At 36.4% G+C, this 18,879-nt stretch overlaps 1 pseudogene across 1 annotated transcript in view; it reads left to right on the forward strand.

The window, feature by feature from the left end:
- Positions 1 to 3,551: 3,551 nt before the first annotated feature.
- The window catches only part of LOC145813724 (ABC transporter C family member 2-like), a 42,830-nt pseudogene continuing 27,502 nt past the window's right edge, over positions 3,552 to 18,879 (forward strand). The window contains exons 1-8 of the transcript XR_014356956.1: positions 3,552 to 3,700; positions 9,777 to 9,977; positions 10,100 to 10,198; positions 10,322 to 10,474; positions 10,890 to 11,293; positions 15,459 to 15,639; positions 15,922 to 16,247; positions 17,386 to 18,146. The product of XR_014356956.1 is annotated as an ABC transporter C family member 2-like (transcript). The remainder of the gene's footprint in view (positions 3,701 to 9,776; positions 9,978 to 10,099; positions 10,199 to 10,321; positions 10,475 to 10,889; positions 11,294 to 15,458; positions 15,640 to 15,921; positions 16,248 to 17,385; positions 18,147 to 18,879) is intronic.

Raw genomic sequence — 18,879 nt, forward strand, 5'->3', positions numbered from 1 at the left:
TCACAAAGATAAGCATATGAGCTCTATCTTCACTTCTCTAGACAAGCATATGAGCTCTGTCTACGGAGTTCATCCCCTATCTCCTCCCAATACCTATCCGGTTTAGAGGTACATCCCCTATCTTCTCCTAAACCGCGGAGTACATCCCCTATCTCCTCCTCTACACATAACGTATATAAACACATTGGTTCTATATACAATCACACAATACACACAATTAATGTATTCTATCAATCGTCAAGTTCCATGACACATTCCATTGATTAGTTTTCGTTTACCTAATCATCATGCATTGTCTACAACAATCTCGACTATCCTCCACCGATAGCCCAAAGCAGTTATTTCTAAAACAGAAAATAAATGCACAAATGGATATTCAATCAACATTTCATTTCCTCATTTCTCACCAATTAATTATCCCAATTAATTAAATAATGTAATTAGGCCATTTTCCATAATTACCATTTCAACCCTTAGGTCCCATTTTCATCAATGATTCAACAATCATTCCATTTTTCTATGCCAAACATGCATCTAGGTTTATTATGAATAAAACCCCAACCTTTGTAAAATTACACAAAAGCCCCAAACCTTTACAAGATTACCAAACCAAGCCCAACATCTCAAAATACCAAAATTTAAAGACAAAACCCATAGAGAGGAGTAGGTTATCCCTACCTCAAATTCGGAGTCCCAAAGGAGAAGACGACAAAACCCAACGTGCTCCAAAACCCGAGATTTTCAGATTAAAATGAAGCCCTCGACGATCAACAACTTTTTTGTAAAGGCCAAAGGTGAGTAAATCACTCCTACTAGATCAAAACCTAGAGAGAAGGTAGAGTCTAGAGTGAGAGGCTCAACAATGGTGATTTTGGAAAAGTAAGAGAGAGAAGAGAAAGTGAAAAAGTGATTTGAAAAGTCACAATTTCGGGACTTAAACCCAGTCTTCCGCTCGAGCGTAAAACACCCCGCTCGAGCGGCCACTCACAGACTTCCGCTCGAGCGCAGAATGCACTCGCCCAGCACTTTTGCAGAACCAGGCCTCCGCTCGAGCTCCCAACCCTACGCTCGAGCTCACAACACTGCACAACAAGATACTGGATGGATGTATTATCCGCTCGAGCGCCAACACCTCCGCTCGAGCGTACAGGCCAAAAATCTGGGCAACTAGTTTTGGTTTCTAAACTCAACCAACCTGTAACCAACCCGCCCAACACATCCTATAACTCAAATACAAAGTAAGAAAGGATGTAAACAAGATAATAAACAACTACCAACATCCACGGATACATGTCCGGATCACTGTACAACAAGGGTAAACCCGGGATCGCTATAGTAGGGGTGTTGGTTTATTTATAATAATCCGGTATCTTGCCTAGCGAGTAACATAATTGATCTAGAAGTCTTACACTACATAATCTCTAATTGGTCGGGACTTCTATAACGATAAGATTTCATCTCACGATGAGTTTTACTCCACGTATATTACTGTTGTTGTGTTTGACTAGGATTTGACCACCGCCTTACGCTTTAATGTAAAAAATAGTCATACATATACGTGAAATCACATCATGTCAAAACCATAATCTGTCATTTTTAATATAAAAATATGAAGAAAGTCCTTATCTCAAATATGAAGAAAAGCTAATCCGAAAATGCAAACATCATCCGGTCATGAATCCGAGAACACTATTGCGAATATCACGACGAGCTCTCCAACTTTCATTTACAACAGTTTTGCAAAATCTCACTCTAAGGACTTCCATTTGAAGCTCAAAGATTGAGCAACAATAGAGAAAAGAGAAAAGGAGAGAGAGAGAGAGACACGTTGAGATAGAGAGAAAGAGAGCCAAGCTCTCTGCCAACCCAACAAGAAATGATATGAGATGAAAAGGAAAGGAAGGTGAATGATGGCCAACACAAAAAGAGGGGCAACCCCTGTGAGTTTGTCCTCCCAAAGCTTGGTATTTTTAAATATATATATATATATATACATATTACTTTTGTAATAATACTTTCAAATTTTATAATATAAATTATAAAATGATATAATTTTTCTCACCACAAAATATAATATTTTGATCACTATGAAATATACACATTTTCATTATTTATAAAATATATAATTTTTTGCCATATGGTACACACCATAAAATCAACTATCAAATATTTATTATAATCCTATATAATAAATAATTACAACTCCTAAGGCGGTTACCACCAATCACCTAATTAAAAATGACTAAACAGTTAAAGATGAGTCATTAAACAAATTTAAATTAAATTAAATTTAAATCATGGGTCTCACCCATAGATCAAACATGGTCCAATTATATACCAAAATAGTCCTAACAAATTTATCTCAAATCCTGGTCCGAGCACCCAAAACTCAATTTCAAATTCTGTTATAAATTAAACTGAACACCAATCAGTTCGTGAATTTTCATAAAATAAATACTCATCATTTAATTCTGAATTTTTTATACAACGTGCTAGACTCATATGGGAACAATATATAAAAATTTCATAAATTTCTGAGATCGGAAACTATTACTAAAAAATACAAAACCGAACTGTTTTTGCACATAATTTACACAACAATCAAATTCGAAAATTTGCTCAATTAAATTATGCACTGGCTATTTAAAAAAAAAAATTAGAGTCATTACAATAATGAATAGATCATCCATAAAAAATATGTAAATCATACTATTATTCTTGAGAAATAATAATATAGTGTTTACATATGCCAAAAGTTTGCACCAAAATTTCTACAAACCAATGTACATAAAAAAGATTATAGTAACACACTGAAATTGATTTTTTCAAAGACATATGCTTTCTGCCTATATTAGTTGAATTTTAGGACACATATTACAGATATCAAAGATATAACGTATTAGGAGAAATGTTTTTTTCTGCCACCATCTTGTTTCGAAATGCAATACTTTGACCACCAAACCAACTTTCTAAAATTATAAATAAAAATAAAATAAAAAACACAAATGTGTAATGTGGAGTATCTAGGCACAAGACACACATGTGCTTGATGTGTCCCCCTAACTTGTCCAGTGAAAAAATAATTAAAAAATTGACATGCCATATGGTGTGTCCATAAATATCTCAATTAGACACTGCTATGACTACTAAAATGAAGTAGTTGTGTTTCATAAATGCTAATTTAGAGCTGACTCAGTGTTGTTTTGAGGGATCGTTAAGGTTTCTTAGCACACCCTTAGGGTGGCCCCTTGCTAGCCTCATAGATAGAAAGAGGCATTAACCACGCGACACCTCAAAGAGTGTATTACTACCTTTGAAAAGTCATGATACAGCCCCTGAGGGATAAATGATTGAAGGATCTGAGTGAAAACTGCTTTGCAATTCACTTTTTATTTATTTATATTTATATTTTATATTCTGATATATTGCAGCCTAATTGTTTTCATTTCTTTACCTTATATCTGTTAAATAGAATGTTCACCCCACCCTCCCCCCTACATGTTCAGAGTAGTGCTCAAGTGCCAGTTTTGCTCTAAAATTTAAATATGGATATTGCTTACAAGTTGTAAATGCAAATGTATAACAACGACTGGAGGAGCTATTCTTCGCTGAAGGAAGAATTCTGTTACCGAATCCACCTCTTGAGCCAGAACTTCCTGCCATCTCAATCAAGAATGGATACTTTTCATGGGATTCTAAGGTTTGCTATCAACATTAAATTTACAAGTGTGTTTTGTGTTTATGGTGTGTGTTGCTTTCTGCTTTTCAATTCTGTGTTTGTGCTTTAATTTTATGATTTCTTATGCATTGCTCAAAGTTATGATGTAAAAATATGTAAAACTATGATTAGGGTTAGAGAGAAAGAGAGGAGAAGAAAAGAAGACTGTTATATTGAATATATTTGTAGGTTCTTAAAATAAACCTAAAACAATCAGCACATATTTAAAAAGAGTGCTACTATTAGCACCTACCTAATTTTTTTGAACCCTCCAATTTTCAACTTCTTTTTTTTTTATTACAATTGTATCCTGATGTAAAATTACATTAAATGACAATTTTTAATGAAACACCCACCCACCAAATGAAAACAATTAGAATGACACTCTACAATATTGTACAACCTTCATCCCCATCTATACGTATTCGTTACCAACCTAAAGCCTAACCGTATTCTTCTTCATCACCATCTTACACCCACGTATTCATCTTCAATGAAAAACATTTGAAACCACCTAATCAGTTAACGTTTTGTTCGATGGTTTCAAATGTGTTCAGTATTCCAAATCAGTTAATGTTGCAAACAATCCTATTACAGACTCTGAGTTTCAACATTTGTGATCTTTTTCACCATTTGTTGATACTTATAGAGCAATGGAAGACGATGACAAAAACTCTGATGAGGTTGGCATTGCATAGGTAAGTTTATCTATCTTGCATTTACGATTCTGGGTCATTTTCGATTCGGTATTGGTTTGTCAACTGTTAAGGTTCAGTTCAGTAATACAGTGCTGAACAAAAACATTTAGTTCAGTAATGCAGTGCTGGATATAAACATTTTGTTCGGAACTAGAATGCCGAACGGTTCTATTTTGCAGAATTTTTCTCCTATTTCTTTTCTAAGGGTTTTTCCCTCTAAAACCCCCTGTATCGAGGGTATTACCCTGAAATAAACCAAGAAAAAAAAGTGATGGGGAGTTGGAGGTTACCTAAGAGAAGAAGAAAGAGATCGTAGAAGAGATTTTCGACTGAGATACCGCCGTTCATGGTGACAAGGAGAAAGAGACCATCGTTTATGAGAGAAGAGAAGAGAGGGATATTTGATTCGTCTCTCAATCATTTGTTGTTCTCAATCGTTCATTGTTCACTGAGAGAAGAAGAAGAGAGGGTGTGAAAAATTAGGTGAGTGTACACTTGGGTGTGATAATATTATGAATATGGGTAAAATTGGTATTAAGTCTGTTCAAAGAAATCTCATTAAAATTTAGGATTTAGGGCGGAGATTCAAAGAAATGAGGGGTCCAAAGAAATTAGGCAGGTGCTAATAGCAGCCCTCATTTATAAAACATAACACCTAACAATATGACCATAGTACCCTCAACTTAACACAAACATAACATAGAACATATAACTATTCTAACACTAACCCTCAAGCTGGCATAGAGATCGAACATGCCCAGCTTGGCAGACAAACACTAAAATAAAGGAGCGAGGGGTTTGGTGAGGGTATCGCCCAACTAAACATCAGAACGAATATATGGTGTCATAAGTTGCTTCCACAACAACAAATCCCGAATAAAATGACAATCAATCTCAATATAGTTTATGCGCTCATGAAACACAAGGTTATTAAAAAATGAAATAGTGGCCTGATTATCACAACATATGTTCAGTGGAGTGGGAATGGAAATACTAAAATCCTACAAAAGACAACAAACCCACAACATCTCAGAGGCGGTACAAGCCATGGTACGATACTCAACCTTAGCACTGGAGCAAGATGCAAGAGCCTCTAACGAAGAAGATGAAGTAGCCGGGCCATAAGAAACAATGTGACGCGCTTGAGACCGCTGATAAACCTATAGAGGAGATGGTGAAGAATGACAGTAATCTAAACCTAGAGCCGGTGAGGGGACAAAAGGCACTAGAAGAGTGGGAGTCGGAGTCGGAGTGGGAGTGGGAAAAGACGGCTCCCCCTCACGATGAGATAAGATGAGCAGACAACTGCTGGCCAGAAGGAGGAAAAAAAAGAGGTGGACTCAAAAAAGCTAACATCAACCCTAACAAAAAATTGACGACACTTAGTATGATAACACCGATAACATTTTTTAGTACGAGAATAACCTAAAAAAACACATTTGCGAGCATGGGGAGATAACTTATCCATTCTTAAATCAAGGACATGGACAAAGCCCACACAACCAAACACACGAAGAGGAAGTGGAAACAGGGAACAATTGGGGTATAATTGAGAGAAATGAGACTAGTTTTGTAAAACAACCGAGGGCATGCGGTTAATAAGAGAACAAGCAGTGAGCACAGCATCACCCCAAAACTGTTTCGGTACATGCATGTTAAACATTAAGGTGCGGCCAAACAATGGCAATGTTTCCGCTCAGCAACACTACTTTTTTGGGAGGTGTGAGCACAACTAGTCTGATGTATAATACTACGATCATCACAAAAATTATTCACAATAGATTGCACATATTCTAAGGCATTATCAGGCCGAAATATCTTAAAGATTTCCCAAACTTAGTAAAAATTTCATTATAAAACTTAGAAAGTATTTGGGGCAAGTCAGACTGTTGTTGTAATAAAAACAACTAAGTCATTCAAGAGTAATCATCCACAAAAATAACAAAATAAAAAAAACCATTAATAGTAGGAGTTTGAGAGGGACCCCATATATCTGTGTGGACTACATCAAAAGACATAGACACGCGACTAACACTACGACTAGTTAAAGAACTACGTCGATGCTTGCCAAGCTGACACACTTTACACTCAAGCTGAGACACATGACTCAAATCAGGAATAGCTAACTTAAGCTTAGCCAATGATGGATGACCCAAGCGGAAATGCCATTGTAGGAGACGCGCTCAAAACAACAGAAGTAGGATGAGGAGAGCCATTAGTATCCAAAAAATATAAGTCATCTTTCTTATGTCCCGAACCAATCATCTGCTTGGTCTGGAAGGCATGCAATACACATGAAGTAAGAGAAAGTGAAGAGCTTTAGTTAATTGACTAATAGAAGGCAAATTAAATGGAAAGGTGGGAACATAAAGACTAGAGATGGATTGAAGAGTACCTTGCCCACTGACAGGTTGGGAGGATCCATCAGCTAAGATAATATTATCGGTAACAAGGATGAAGAGTATTAAAAAGAGAAGAATTATCAGAAATGTTGGAACTAGCACCGGAGTCTAGGAGCCAAGGCTTAGAAGTTTGAGCCATACGTGCAATATTACCTATACTAGCCAATGTAGTTATGGAGGATGACGGGAGAGCAATGTGAAGAGAATGGACGTGGTCAGTAACCTCACTAATCTGAATAGTGAGTGTATCACGAGAATCAACTGGGGAAACCACCATATCAGAAGGAAAGGATGTCGATGGCAAGGATGGAGCATCCATAACCTGATTCACATAATCAGGTTTACCATACTTCTTCCAACACCAGGGTTCAAAATGACCCAAGGAACCACAATAAGTACACTTCCGATCACCACGGGACATGGAACTAGTACCACGTCGACCACTACCATGAGAACCATGAGAAGAACGACCACCATGAGAACCACGTGAACCAGCATGAGAGCCGTGGTGACTAGAGTGGCCATGAAAACTCCTAGGGGTAGGCCCACGGTCACCACTGCTAGAGATCAATGCAGAAGAGGACAAGGACTAGGAGGAGCAACCAGATGTAGAATGACATTATCCCAAAGAAGAAAGCAATAACCGAGAGTAGGCATTAGCAGCTGAAGGAAAAGTCTCACTAATAAGAATCTGATCTTTGAAATCCCGTAAATCAGAATCTAAACCCAAAAGTAAGGATGCCATCATAAACTCCTCCCAATATTACTTCTGTTGGGCCAAACCAATAGTAAAGGGTCTGTGCTGTAGTAATTGATCCCACAAGTTCTTAAGTCCACTATAATATTTAGGTAGAGGACAACTAGGTTGTCGAGTAACAAAGATCTATTCATACAACTCATAGACATGAGAAATGCTACTTTGATTTGGAAAAAGAATCAGCAAGGGAGTCCCAAATTTCATTAGAGGTTTCACAAAACTCCACTGTAGTAGCAACATGGGGTTCCAAACTATGCCAAAGTCACCCCATAACACATGAATACTCACTTAACCAATCATCATAGCCCTTATCATTATCAGCTAGTGGAAGTTCAGTAAGAAAGCGTGACTTTTCTTGCCACACAAGAAAATCTGAACTGCATGTGCCCATGCCAGATAATTCAGTCCATTTAATTTCTTAGTTGTAACAAACTTGGGTAAGTCATCATCGTTAACCAATGAAGATTTTGCATCAGGTTTTGCCTCGGCTATGACAATGAGATAAAACAACAATACTAGAAAATAACAATAGATGGCAGCACAAAGCAAAGACCAACACCAGCACCAGCCACCAATAAAGCGCATGCGCACACACACAAAAAAAAAAAAAAAACAAACAAACAAGCCAAAGAAATTACCACTACTAGTAATCACCAAGCTAAATTACCAGAATCACCAGAATGAACAAATAGGTACAGTACTGGAACAAAATCAGCAATGCTGCGCCAAACAGATGAACAAAATCACTCGAAAATCCAACAAAACAGCAAAGCCAGCTCTGAAACAGCTCTCTAGGGCAATTTCGGCTCCCACAGAGTTGATTGCAAGAAGAAACTTCAGCTAATGGGCTATACCACAGATTGAAGAAAATACCACCAAAAACTCGAAAAACATTCAAAAATTGAAAACTTGCATCAAATGGTCCCAAAAATTCCACAAAAGTCATCATCATCATCAGAGGGAGAAAATGACCTTGGGAGGTCAATCTGGTCCGTACAAATTACGATGTCATGCTGATGTCATCGTACAAAGGATGACATCAGCACATATTGTCACCTCAGAATAATCCCAAGAGTCTAATGAACACTTGATAGGGCAGAATTGATGCTCTAATACCAAGTTAGAATGTAAAAATATGTAAAACTATGATTCGGGTTAGAGAGAGAGAAGAAAAGAAGGCTGCGTTATATTGAATATATATTTGTAAGTTCTTAAAATAAACCTAAAACCATCAGCACATATTTATAAAACATACCACCTAACAATATGACCACAGTACCCACAACTTAACACAAAAATAACATAGAACATATAACTATTCTAACACTCAACAAAGTAAATTTTGACATTCATAGCGCTTTTTAGTCCTTCGTGCTTACTTATTTTGGTTTGTCTAAGCATTGTGTTCTCTCTATTATAGAATATATAATGGAGCTGTCAAAGCATCATGTATCTTTTGGGTGTTTATAAATATAGCATATTTGTATCAAAGATAATCATAAGAGGTTCATGGGGAATCTATAGGAAGTAGCAGTTATCTAAAGAAACTTGCTAGTGACGTGAACAGATTAAGAAAGCAATCAAAAGAAAAAGTGGCTGTCATGAATCTCTACATACAAATAGTTCGAACTTAACATGTATTGCCCAGGAATAATTAGGATTTAAAAGCATTTGGACTTCAGAAAGATGAGAGATATATTCCAAGTTACTTAACATTCATAATGATTTTTCACTTTTTATCTTGGAACCTTTTTTAATCAGCATCTTTACAAAAAGGTTGGGGGGAGGCTGTCTACCTAGTACCTACTCTCTCTCCCACACCTACCGTAAGCAAGAGCCTTGTGCACTGTGTATAACCTTTTCCTTAGTCCCCTGATAGGGAAAGATGGACGGTGAATGTTGTTATGTGAACTAGAGTGAAACACAGAATTTTATAAGACATATTTCAGCCCTACTTGTCTAATGGTCAAGGTTTACCATTTATGCATCAACAAGAAAATGTTACAATTGCCTGCCAAAAAAATAAAGAAGTGAAAATAAAATAAAGGAAACGGTAAACTACTTCAGCTGTGAAGCCATTACCTTTCCACTGGATAGTTACACGAGTTCAATCTTCTCATATACTGATAACATTAGCAATCCTGTGACTTTTAGGATTTATGTTTCCTGTATTTTTATGTATATATATACATTTTTTTCAGGCAGAAAACCCCACATTAGCAAACATCAATTTGGACATCCCAGTTGGTAGTCTAGTTGCAGTTGTTGGTGGTACTGGAGAAGGAAAGACGTCTTTTATATCGGCAATGATTGGGGAGCTTCCGCCGGTTGTAGATGCAAGTGTTGTCATCAGAGGATCTGTTGCTTATGTTCCCCAAATTTCATGGATTTTCAATGCTACTGTGAGTTACAGCATGCTCATCCTCAATCAAAACTATGTCCTGTAGCTGAAAATTTGTTATATTAAAAATGCTCAGGATTTATGATCATTCACATTTTTAATGAGCAAATCTTATCCTTGCAGGTACGCGAGAACATATTATTTGGATCTAACTTTGAACCAGCCAGATACTGGAAGGCAATAGATGTAACTGCATTGCAGCATGACCTTGACTTACTTCCTGTTAAGTATAATGTTATATATGATTGTGATTAGTTTTCATTAACATGATATGTGATGGAATGCTGTCATTACATTAAAATGGATCCTGGACCTGAATTTCTTGTGTATTTAATGCTTTTTCAGGGTCGCGATCTTACAGAGATTGGTGAAAGAGGGGTGAATATTAGTGGGGGACAAAAGCAAAGGGTTTCCATGGCTAGGGCTGTATATTCAAATGCAGATGTATACATATTTGATGACCCTTTAAGTGCTCTAGATGCCCATGTTGGTCGACAGGTAAACATTGCATGTTTAAGCAATATATTGTCACCTACCTAGTTAGAGAGTACGAAAATTTTTATATTTAAAATGGTTTACTTTGACTTAGAGTGTCATTTGTGCTGAGATTATACCATATACTTTATGGAAAAAGGTCTCTGAAACTCTTTGTTGCTAACTCTTCGTACTTGTAAACAAGCTAAATTTACTGAAATATACCTTCCGGAAGAATAATCAGAAAACTGAGATGACTTTCTGTTTCATCTCTCCTTTATTTCTCTTCAGAATATTGCTCATGTTTTCTAAACATCTAAACATTATCTTGGGTCATAATTATCACTGAATTGGCTCTTGAATCTTCTCAACTTTGTTAATCATTAGTTTTTTTTTTTTTTTGGTTCTTGGTCTAATCTCCAGTATCAATTTCCTCCAGGTTTTTAACAACTGTATCAAAGGCGAGTTGCAAGGGAAAACCAGAGTGCTTGTCACAAACCAGCTACATTTTCTTCCTCAGGTAGATAAAGTCATATTAATATCTGAAGGTATGGTCAAAGAGGAGGGAACATTCGAGGAGCTTTCTAGAAGTGGAACATTGTTCAAAAAGCTCATGGAGAATGCAGGGAAAATGGAAGAACATGTGGATGAAAAGGAATATGGTGATGAAATGGAAGATGGAATTAATCTTGATTATAAATCCTCGAAGCCTGCTGATAATGGTGTGCAGAATGCTTTTCCAAAAAGTGTGAACTCAAAAAATAAAAGGAAAGAAGGAAAATCTGTTCTTATAAAGCAGGAAGAACGAGAGACAGGTGTTGTCAGTTGGAAAGTCTTGAAGAGGTAGTATGCTGTATCATGAAGTTTTAGTATTACATTTCTATCATACTTTGTTGTTTCTTACTGTTCAGTTGAAGTGGAACAGTATGAAAAACTTTGATTAGGGCTAGAGAGAAAGAGAGAAGAAACAAAGAGAAGACTGTCTATTAAACGTATGTTTGTAGGTTCTTGAATAAACCTAAAACCATCGGCAAATATTTATATAAAATAAAATATAACCATATGACCATAGTACCCTCACTCAACACAAAAATAACATATATCACTATATATTCTAACATGCTCATTGATTTCTTGATTGCTTCTAGGGAAAACAAAATTAAATGACCAAAATTAATATGAATCTTTTCTTGAATAGGTTTGCAATTGCATGTTATTGTATGAACTTATATGACTTTAGGTAAAGTATATCTGCCTGCAAGTGATTTTGTGGTAGTTTTAAAGAAAGGAAAGGTTGTAGGTTTTGGGTTCAATAAGGTAGTCAGAATGAGTTTCACTGCTGTAATAAATTTTCAAACACATTAAATAACTCATTCTGTTTCAACCTCTATGTTTCAGCTCAAAAAATAAGAATCCTAGAATACTTGATCAAAATCTCATGTTGTATGCTGGACATGTGACTGACAATGATTGAAAAGGATATCCACTGATACTGCTATATTTTTCGTATTTTCTAATAAAAACATGTGATGTTAGGGGAAAAAATCCTATTTTATAAATCCAAAACATTGACCATGATTAAAAAAATATAGAAGTAAAATAAAATGATGGTTCAGATAGGAGATCAACTTAAAGCGTGTCCTATTCTTTTGAATCTTTTTGTTGCTTATCCAAGTGACAGTTCTAATTTTTGTCTGGATTTCTTCAGCGCTATTCTGACAAAATAACAGTTCCTATGAACCTGATAAAAATCATCTTCTTTCCTTGTTTTGTGTAATCAAAGCTAAAAGTTGCAAGTTTCATTGATGTCATTATGACATAGATGTCCAATCTGAAGCTATTTTATTTTTCTAATTATAGTTTATACAGTGATGAGTCATTTAAAAAATATTGTGAAGCTTTGATTAATGGTTAAGACTTGGCCTAATAACGTTAAGATTATGGGTTCAAATCTTGGGGCCATCACTTTGTGGATTATGCCAAAGGTTAGGTGTATACTCAATTTTTCCCCTCCCAAACACATTAATGTGTACTAATTGGGCGCTGTTTTGTTATCCAACATCGTTAGGGATGTTTCTTTTTCTTTTTCTATTCTTCTTTTTTTGATGTAAAGTGGAATTCTTCGCTTAAGCAAAATGATATAGAAACATGTTTTTTAATGAACAAATTTGAGTCTTCTAACTGATATTTGGTTAAATCACTCAAATAGAGACCCTACATCCATCTTTGTCACCTTCTTGGATGCCCAGATTGTACTCAAGACAAAGATATTTTTAAGTTTACACTGCTTAAGATTAGATGTTCTAGGTTAACCTTCTTCAAGGCCAACATAAAGAAGTCCATGTGATTTTATTTGTCTTCTGCATGTGCGTCATAGCAGCTGAAGACTGTTCCTAATGAGATTGGCATTTACAGCAGTGGCAAAATTGGTAAAGCACACTGTATAATGAAAAACAGCTGAAGAAAATAGACGGAAGTATAAAGTTGGAACTTGGTTTTTGTTGAATATAGAAATTAGAGTACATAGAATCTTTTTATTTTTAGTATTATGTATATAATCTGTGATTGTGTCAATCACTGATTTAGTATTGTTTTTTTATTTATATCGTTTCCTAAATTGTATCATAAATATATTCTATATACATGGCTTCTACCTCATTCATGGGTAATCCAAATAATACTTTTCATCCTTCTTGGTATCAAAGCTAGATTAAGTACCTACTAATTTTACTTCACCGGTAGGCGGCAACCTTGCCTTGGCCGCCTACCGGATCTCAACCCATTCCACTGACATATTTTCTTTCAATATCATTTCATGGTGATCTCTTCCTCTACCCACTAGTTCATTCTTATCCCAAATATCTCTATCATATTTTTTTTATTCGCAATCTATTTTTTTGTGTTTCTGTTCCACTTTGTCTTTCCCTCTATTTCAATCTCAAATAGGTTGGGGGGAGGGGGTATTATACCTATATCATGGTGAGCATGGTGATATACTATGTGAACCATCTAAGCTGCCCCCTCTGGCGCACAACCCAAGTCGCCCCATTGGCGCACCACCTAAGCTGCCCCCTTTGGCACACAACTAAAACTGCCCCTTTTGGCGCACAACTAAAGCCGCCCCCTGGCGCACTTTCTAATCAGCCGTCCTTTGGTGCACTCAGTCATTTGTTGCCATCATCATTCAACACGGCGTCATAAGTTATGTGTGCGCCACACTAGATGGTTCAACATCTAGTTCTCTACATCGGTCCGGCACGACCCCTTTAAATTATCTCGACATTGATTCTGGTTAGTCTCTATAATGGTCTGACATGATGACCCCTTAAACTATCCTGACATTAATTCCGATTAGTTCCTACAACGGTCCGGCATGACCTCGTAAACTATCCTGACATTGATTCTAATCAGTTCCTACAACTGTCTAGCATGACCTTAAACTGTCCCGACATTAGTTACGACCAGTTTCTACAATGGTCCGGCAAGACCATTAACTATCTCCCGACATTAGCTTCGGCTTTTGATGCCGACCAGGGTGTTTCCTCGCCATAGATGCTTCAGTAACTCTTCTAGGGCAGTTCAATCCCTATGTTTTTTTTGTCCTTTTCTAGGGTGTGGTGCTGATGTATTAAGTACTTTTTGGCTTTTTTTATTTAGTGGACTGCCAGATTTGTTCGGTAGCATTTATTTGGACTAACCATTGAGTTTTTTCTGGCTTCTTCTAGTCATCCATTGACAAGCTGCGATTGTTGAATATTTTCACACTAGCTTGAGAGGGAGTGTTGAATATAGAAATTAGAATACATAGAATCTTCTTATTTTTAGTATTATGTATATAATCTGTGATTGTGTCAATCACTAATTTAGTATTATTTTCTTATTAATATCGTTTCCTAAATTGTATCATGGATCTATTATATATACATGGCTTCTAACTCATTCATGGGTAAGCCAAATAATTCTTTTCATTCTTTTGTTTTGCGTTGATTGCATGCACATGCCACGCCTCAATTTTCATAATCATATCTACTCAGCTGCATAACAATAGATGAAACATCATAATTGATTCTTTGAAAAGCAGTTTGCAGATCAGTTAAACTGACACACTACACAAAGCCATTTCCAAAAAAAAGCACATTAGAAAAAATTGAATGAAATTATGGAATCTTTTTTCAACTAGATTCATTATCATTTATCCATGGGGTGGAGATTAAAAAAAGGCACTACCCTTTAATTTACTGTGAGATAGATATAGGTTAGGACATTCTTCTTATCTTCCTTCCTGATTGATACATACATACATACGTACATACATACATATACCAAACCAAACCAAACATACATATATGCCTATATTTTTATAAACTCAACAATAAGAACTTACCTTATCCCTCTAAATGCCATTATAGCAATGTTACTATGGTGGGACGAAAATTATGCTCCTGCTTTCCCTTGTCGGCCAATAACTCTTCTTGACCCTACACCTGCACACACAAAAGCAATGAGGCCCCAACGAGTTGTTTTCACCGGGTAAGTCCTCCGACGATCAGATTAGATCTCTTTTCCTTTTCTTTCTTGCTTTGTGTTAATTTCTACTACTTGCATCTATATTTTCACATACCTCTTCCTTCAGTTCTGAGTCCCTATTCATAGAATTCCTTCCTTTCAATTCTTCATCATAACCTTTAATTTTCATTATCATGTCAATTCCACTTTTTTCCTCTTGATGGGACGTCCTCCCTTATACGATATTTTCATACACCTTTTTCTCTTCAGTCGACCTCTCTTCTTCGGAAATCAAATGTTGCCAAAGAAGATGGATTTTCTTGTTCACCACAGTTACAGTAGCAATAAATGTCAATAGAGTAAGTACAGCCATATGGTGAATATTATCTATACATTGGAGGCAACTAGTTGTGCTGTACAAGGTCTCTTCCAATGTTGCCTCTTGAATCAAACCTGTTCGGAAATACCCTGCATTAATGTGTTTATATTGCTTCTCTTCTAGGTATGAAGATGCCTTAGGAGGTTTGTGGGTTGTCATGATACTGTGTATGTGCTACATTTTAACTGAAGTTCTTCGAGTCTTGAGTAGCACGTGGTTAAGTGTTTGGACAAAACAAAGCGGTGGAAGCAGTTTTGGACCAGGTTTCTTCATTCTGATTTACACACTTTTGTCATTTAGTCAGGTATTTTGACAACTTCATCTTGCAACTTACCTTCATCCTCCTGCAATTGATTATCCCAAATTTCTTTTCTGTATTGTTTATCTTATTTAACTCAATAATTTCATGTGTTTCTAATCATCTTTCCAGATATTATGTTCTTGGTTGGTAATAGTAAAACCAAGTAGGAAAGAATATCACACACACACAACATGTATATATGTTATGCACAACAATGCCTATGCACTGGCTATGTTAGTTGAAAATAGAAAATGAGGTTTCTTACTCTGCATGTGTTGTATTCAGGTGATTGTGACACTGACAAACTCCTTTTGGTTGATTACATCAAGCCTTAAGGCGGCTAGAAAATTACATGATACCATGCTACAGTTTGTACTCAGAGCTCCTATGTTATTCTTCCATACCAATCCAATTGGGCGGGTAATCAACAGATTTGCAAGGGATGTGGGTGATATAGATCGCAATGTTGCCAGTTCTATGAATATGTTTCTCAGCCAAGTTTGGCAGCTTCTGTCAACTTTTGTGCTGATTGGCATAGTGAGAGCACGATCTCCCTCTGGGCCATAATGCCACTTCTGATTTTGTTTTATGCAGCCTATCTATATTATCAGGTTGGTTTTCTTTCTCTTCTGTTTTATTTTTTGATTTGTTGGTTTCCAAGTTGATAGCCTAAACCTACAATCCTAAGCTAACTTCTTTACCTGAACTAATTCAAAAAAGTACAGGGAACCTAACTTATTTTTCACCGATGCAGCGCCCCTTGTCCATTTTTTGAAATGTCTGAATGCAGGCACAAAGCATCGCTTACAGGAAACGCCCTAGCCCTTACTCATCTATTCATATTAGGATTCATGTTACGAGGAAGCTGGCTAACACAAAACCTCCTTATCCAGGCTTGACGGCTGTGTAAAAGATGAAGAACTAAGCATGACACAGGCAGAGTTAGAAATTTTGTTTAGCCAAAACCAGTAAAAGTGTCTATACTAGGCTAGCATATGTAGCAGCTTAAAACCTCTCAAATTGAACTTGGGATTTCCTAAAAATTCCTACTAGAAAAAGGATTTCCAAAACTAATTAAAGCACAAACATAATCCAATTAAGAACACATGTGAGCTTCTATTTGCACACCACAAAAATTCTCAGTTCACATTATTTTTCCTTTTTGATATCAACTTTCGAACAAAAAATTAATTTTTCAAATATCAACTTCGGAACAAAAACACCATTCGGTATTAGATATCCAAACAATTGATTTTTGTTCAGAAGTTGATTATCCAAAAGGCAGAAATGGTGTGGATTGAGACAAAGTACAGTGTGCAAATAGAAGCTCCCAAAAAATATAGACCCAAATAATAAAACAATTACCGAATGACCCCTGGGTTTGAAAAATTATAGAAATACCCCTGATCTGGGAAATTGCCAAAGTACCTTGATCAGAGAACTTATCCCTATTTCCATCTTTTAACTTAGATTTTTAGGGGCTGATCCTCATCAAAATAGGAGGTACATCTTTGGTCGCCATGGGAAATGTGCAGTGAGGGAAGGCAAAATAAAATAAGAAAATATGGAGATAGTATCTTAAATCTGTTCAGCCATTCCTTATACTGTATTTTTTGCAAATCAAACATTTACATAGCTTCTACATATGCTTGTCATATCAAAATTGAAAATCATCAAATATTTCTCACATTGCTCATTTCATGTCAATTGAACCCTTGACTACAAACAATATATACGTCTGTTTCGCAGAGCACAAGCCGGGAAGTAAAACACTTAGATTCCATTACCAGATCTCCAGTTTATGCACAATTTGGAGAAGCACTAAATGGTTTGTCAACGATTCGTGCCTACAAAGCATATGACCGGATGGCCAACATTAATGGAAAATCTATGGATAAGAATATCAGATTCACTCTTGTCAACATAAGTTCCAACCGCTGGCTTACCATAAGATTGGAAACATTGGGAGGCATCATAATATGGTTTACCGCAAGCTTTGCTGTCATGCAGAATGGAAAAGCAGAAAACCAGGTGGCATTCGCATCTACAATGGGTTTGCTTCTTAGTTATTCTCTAAACATCACTAATCTACTGAGTAATGTTTTAAGACAAGCAAGTAGGGCTGAAAACAGTCTAAATGCTGTTGAGCGTGTTGGCACATATATAGATTTACCTTCTGAGGCTCCAGCCATCATCGAGAGCCATCGTCCACCACCTGGATGGCCTTCATTAGGATCGATTAAATTTGAAGATGTTGTCTTACGTTACAAGCCTGAACTTCCTCCTGTCTTGCATGGACTGTCCTTCACTATCTCACCAAGTGAGAAGGTAGGCATTGTAGGAAGGACTGGTGCCGGGAAATCTAGCATGGTCAATGCTTTATTTCGGATTGTAGAACTGGAAAGAGGAAAAATCTTGATTGATGATTGTGATGTTGCAAAGTTTGGGTTGACAGATCTGCGTAAAGTTTTGAGTATTATTCCACAATCACCAGTTCTTTTCTCAGGTATGCATTGTCCATAAACTAGATTGTAGAGAATATAAGTTCCAAGTATACCTTACATTTTTTTTAATTATTATATTTCTCTTGAATTGGCCCCATTTTCTTTCCTCTTTGCGTAATTGGCACTTTCTCAACATAAAAGTCATATGTCCAGTATTATTCTGTCCTCGGTTTTAAAAAATTGTTCAAGTTGATATCAGCCTTGGGATGAATAGAATGCCTCTCCTGTGGTTTAGGAAAAACTAAGATCTTGACACTCTTTCTAGAATTTCAATTTCTTACCTTATAATTGTAGAATATTGAAATTCCCTAGATACTTCTGATAAATTAACTATCTTCTGCCTATTGGCAGTCTCCCAATCACCTTTTTCTATATGTGGGTGTTGCAGCTGTTGTCTACCTATTGCATCTTAGTAGAGGGCAATATAATGACATAGAAAACACAAGAAATGGTTGTTTGCTAGGTTGTGCATTATCATGCCACCTCAGGCAAATATATATTTTCATGTACGTTTTCTTGCTTATGGTATTCTTTTGTTAACTTTTGTACATAAGGACATAAAAACGTTCTACAATCATGACATGGCTGGTATTAGTTTTGCACACGGTTCATATTTGTCACATAAATCCTATGAAAAGGATGCTAGGATGCTATGTAATATATTTGTGTATGGAAGTGCAGGGTTGGCCCTGGCCCAAGGCAAGGCCGCCTTGGGCCCCCAAATTTTGTCAAATTTTAA

This window comes from Camellia sinensis, chromosome 15 (assembly GCF_055761805.1).
Source record: "Camellia sinensis isolate YWXY chromosome 15, ASM5576180v1, whole genome shotgun sequence".
Classification (NCBI taxonomy): domain Eukaryota; kingdom Viridiplantae; phylum Streptophyta; class Magnoliopsida; order Ericales; family Theaceae; genus Camellia; species Camellia sinensis.